The sequence below is a fragment of the Lipotes vexillifer genome, unplaced genomic scaffold, assembly GCF_000442215.2.
Source record: "Lipotes vexillifer unplaced genomic scaffold, Lipotes_vexillifer_v1.1 scaffold477, whole genome shotgun sequence".
NCBI lineage: Eukaryota > Metazoa > Chordata > Mammalia > Artiodactyla > Lipotidae > Lipotes > Lipotes vexillifer.
The window spans coordinates 2,614,496-2,619,416 of NW_006770652.1; the positions used below are offsets into that span (position 1 = coordinate 2,614,496).

General features: G+C 41.9%; 1 protein-coding gene across 1 annotated transcript in view; it reads left to right on the forward strand.

Annotated features, from left to right (window-relative positions):
* The window catches only part of SSPN (sarcospan), a 45,037-nt gene that overhangs the window by 366 nt on the left and 39,750 nt on the right, over window positions 1-4,921 (forward strand). The gene's annotated exons all lie outside the window — the stretch shown is intronic.

A 4,921-nucleotide genomic window follows, 5' to 3' on the forward strand; every position in this document is an offset into this window, starting at 1 on the left:
AGGAATGCCACGCCGCATGGTCGAGTTACCACTAACCCACCTGCATGCGCCCTTCCCCGGCTCCACGCCTCTAACTCGCCCTCTGCTTGGTGACCGATGCCCGCCGCCCCGGGTCTGCTCGGGCCTGGCGCGGCGGGGCTCGTGCCCTTGTCCTGCTTGTGGCTCTGAACGCCTCCGCCTCCGACAGGCCTGACCCTCACGCGCTGGAGCTGGGGAGGGAGGCACAGGCTGCTTACTTTGGTCACACTGAACAGCCTCGATAACAACAGCAGATTCACTTCGGCTTTTTCTTTCTCCTCGCCCGCGGACCCCACCCTCGTCCCTACAGAAGTAGCAAAAAAGTGAATACATTCATCCTGTAAAAGCAAGTTAGGAAAAATCCTGTACTTGGAGTGGCCACACTGGGTAGAATTGATTTTATTTTTTAAATCTGAGGTTCCGGTAGTAAGTTTATAAAACAGTGGTTGAAGGCAGGAAATGTGAATACTGCAAGCACAGCCTTAATCCACTGGAATCTAAAGTGGGATAAACCCAGGGTGCTGGCCGTGGCAGGAGCCTTATTTGGGACTCTGCTAATGGAGGTACTGTTCGAAGCAGAACACCGCTCAGCTGTTGTGAGTTGAGTGTTTGGACACAGCATACTTGGCTTAATTAAACGGATTCTCTGATAGGAAATGGGTGCCATTTATTGAGCACCTACTGTGGGCCTGTCCTGCTAGAGGCCTTACACGTATTATTTCTAATCCCCACATCAGCCTTATGGGATAGTTATTATCCTTCCATTTCTCAAATGAGAGAACCAAGGGCAAACCCACTGAAGGTCATGAGTTTCCAAAGTTGGCAAATCAACCAAGTTGATTCCTTTTAGCTCCAGACTACATCTGTGTTTTCTTCATTGGGCCACGCTGCTCCCACATTTAGTTTGCAATTTTATTATTATAGTGCCTCGGGCTTAGTAAAATCTCTTTCACGTGCATTATTTCATTTGGTCCCTGAGACAACACTTTGAGGTGGGAACTGTTATTCATCTGTGGACACGAGGAAGCAGGCTAAGAGAAGTTAAATGGCATTCTCAAAGCCCAGAGGTGAAAAGTGGTGGAGTCAGGTGAGACCAGAATCGACACCTCTGGCTCCTAGTCTCACATTGCATCATTACTGCTATTACTGACCACAAGAACTGTACCTTATAAAACAACCCTCAAAATAATTTTGGATCAGGGACAGATGTTAAAAACACCTGATTAAGTATGCATTGATGCAGGTATTTTCTATTTAAGATTATTCGAACTCCAAATTCTTGCAGAGTAATTTAAAACTTTTAATTTGTGTACTGAGAATTCCCATGAAATTATCATGATTGGAGTTTTCTAAATCAAGTGATTTTAAAAATAGCTTTTCACTAAGATATACTGGGTATTTTAGTCACTTCAATGACTGTTAACATACTCAGAGGGAAAAAATGTCTGTTCTTCAAGGCTAGGTGAATTCAAAGAAGAAAGGAACGAAACTTCTCATTCAGTGGTTTTGAATATCATTTGCGAATGTGTTTTCTAACCTTTCTTTATTTCAACTTTAAAAAGTCCAGTACGAAAAAAGCAAATTAGGTGGGGAAAATCTGTCTTAATGTTTAAGACAGGAGCGTACAAACCTTGCAACTCTGAAATTTCATGAGCTCCTTGTAGGAGCATCACATGCTCCTAATTGCCCTTGGAAGCTCCCTGGTTATGGTGCAAAGAGCATTATATGCAGCCAGTTCTCTGTTTGTTCCAGTTTTCTCGGTTATAATGTGGGATCCACTCGAAGTTTTCTTGTAGTGACATCTGTGTTGATGATATCTGTAATCTTGTCTTTCAGCAGAGAGCATATGCAGAGCAGAGCAGTTAGTGGAGATGGCCTGAGACAAGAGAGGAGGGGCCCTAAGGAGTGGGCAAGGAGAATCTCATCCCAGCTGGGCCGGAGCTGCAGGCAACTTGTCCCCGTCTCCCGCAGACTCCGTGCTTGTTGTTCTCCTCTGGCTGTCTGTGGTTGGTCCTGGGGCGCGCTTTCAAGGAAAGGAAAAGGCAGGGAGGCCGGGTGGGTACAGAAGCGGAAACACTGCACCTGGTGTTGAGCTCCCGCCGGGGCATTATTCACTGAATAACTTGGGGCAAGTTACTTAACTTCTCTAGGCTTCTGTGTCTTCGTTGATGAAATCAGAATGGTAATAATAATTCCTCTCTCTTAGGGTTGTCTTGCGGAATAAAGAAATGAATACATGTTCTGATACTTAGAACAGTGCTGGCTCCCGGTAAGCGTTCAGTGAGTTCGCACTTTTTCTTAGCCGTGAGTGGAGCAGTCACTGGTAGTGGCGCTCTTCGAAGGAGCAGTGGCTCTATTTTATCTCTGATCTCGCAGAACACTCACTTTGGACTTGCTCCATCTCCCAGACCAGTTTGACGCGGTATTAGATGAGTCCAGTACTTTCTGAATCTCTCTGGAGGATTATAAAAATTAACTTGGGGGAAAAGGGCCTCCTCAGGGTCGTTTTCCCTAGGGATGTGGAATGGGTCTGGTCTGGTATATCCCCCAGGGAATACTGGAAAGTTTGCCCTGTTTAGCAGATCTGTTAGACCAAAGCAGTGCAGGTCAATCCCTGAGGCTGAGGCAGAATCAAACCTGTTTCCGGAATTTACGCTGAATTCAAGCAGGGCCCCCAGACTGAGGCACCCGCCCCATCGACAGTTTGACCGCTTCACTCTTCTATTTCTGTTTATACTGGTTGCCTCTGATCATGTGACACTTGCTTCATTTTACGAGGTTTGCTATCGCATTACTTTGGGATTTGGGTATCACCATTCCCATGATAGAATCTAGGTATATGGATAAATTTACTTAGGCAATTTCTTCTTGACCAATATCTGGGTGGCTTGATGAATATTCAGTGAAATTCTAGTTATAAAAAAAGCCATTGGTAATCTCTAGTCAGAGATTTATGTCCAGAGGAATTTTAGAAAAACAAATAGGTTATTTCTTACCTACCTGTAAATATGACTCCTCTCACCCTCCATCAGAGACATGACTGAAGTCTCTTTACTTCAATTACAAAAGATTCCCATAAAGGAAAAAGAAAAAGAAGAATGGAGCTGCTCTGGAGACCACGTAACCTGTAAAAGTGCCATTCTTCTCTCAAGATTCTTTCTACGTGGCTTGAGGGTTGCAAGTCACTCCACAAGGACAGCACAAAGTGAAACAGGGTCTTTGAGGATGAACTTGGCTAGGGGCAAGGGATCCTAGGAAACAGAAGTTTGCATTTTATTCTGTTAATGGCTTGAGTAGCTGGGTCGCATAGACATTCAAGTTTGCGCGTCATTCCAGAATTCTTATTGATGAAAAAATGTGTAAGGATTGAAGAAATCTAAGAACTTTGGGACCTTTACTTACTTCTTACTCAGATTAATACGATTTTGGTTTAGGTGAAGCATAACATGTTTGAACTTTGGCTTATTGTTTTCATTCGGCAACATTTGTTGGGGATGTCTGACGGGCTAGGCATTGGTCTAAAAATAATGAATCATATACAAGGAGGAGATCCCCAGAGACCCTGATGGACACGTGGCCTTATCTGACAGTAATGAATACTTCCGATTAAAAAATTTAACCTACGCAAATATTTTTAAAGTCCATTTACCTTTCAAAGTATTTCACTTACCATGATTTATTTGCTTTGGCATCTCTATCTGAAGTCAATTTAAGAGCAAACTCTTGCTTCTCTTCCCCAATGGGGATGTTTAGTGTTTGTTAGTTTCTTGGCCCTTGTAGGGAATATTCCCATGGAAAGTGGGAATTTATTTGCCTTATTGTTGCTTCTTTTAGTTTTCCTGACTCTTACTCCATTGTTCCCATACCCCATCCCCCTGGAATAAAATCCCTGAGGTATATACTACAGTAATCACATTAGAAAGTTTAAGGGAGTAGCTTAAAGGGAAGAATATTTCCCTTCCTTAATGTCATTCGTAAAACTTATCATATGAATCTGTAATGATTAAGAGTGCTGTCAAGAATTTCAATAACAGTTTTCATATGTTAACTTACTCTAAGGAATTCAAAATGCAGGTGTATTCGGATGTTTGAAATCTATTTTTAAACTGGACTTAATGGAAGGGAACACTGGGTGGTTATTTATTTTGAAAAAGAATACACCCTGAAATTCACAAGTAGATATGACATATACCAAGTAAGGAACAGATATTGTTATTATCCGCAATTTATAAGTGGAGAGACTGCGACATGATGGTTTGCCTAAATGATTTGATCACGGTTATGAAGAAAAACTGGAAGTGAAAAAGATTTGGCACTGGGCTTTTGGATAGACCCTAAAACAAGTCAAGAAGCAAAAACATGATGTCAATTTTCTATATATGTGTATTGACATTTGAGAATTTAATCTGGAATTATATTTTTAGGAACACATTGCATAGTAGTATATTATTTTTCATATTGGGGCTTTAATATGCTTCCAAAACTTAAAATTGCATCTCTAGTACCACTGGGAAATAATTTTGATTATAGCAACTGTCACAGGAGAGTTAGGGACTGAGGAGTGATAATCCCATGGCCTAACTCAGTCTCCACCGAGTACATATAATAAGTAATGAGAGGATAATTATCTTATAGGTACATGAAGTGGTTGTAGTAAGTCTAGAAATGGAATGTAATTGGATTAATTTGGAAAACTATTAATTTTAATAAGTGTATGAACACAAAAGGGAATATTCAAGAATTTGGTGACATGCTCTCTGAAAGAATTTTGGGAATACTGAATAAAGAATAAGTAAAGTTAATAATAAAACAACAAAAAAGGGCTTCCCTGGTGGCGCAGTGGTTGAGAATCCACCTGCCGATGCAGGGGACACAGGTTCGTGCCCCGGTCCGGGAAGATCCC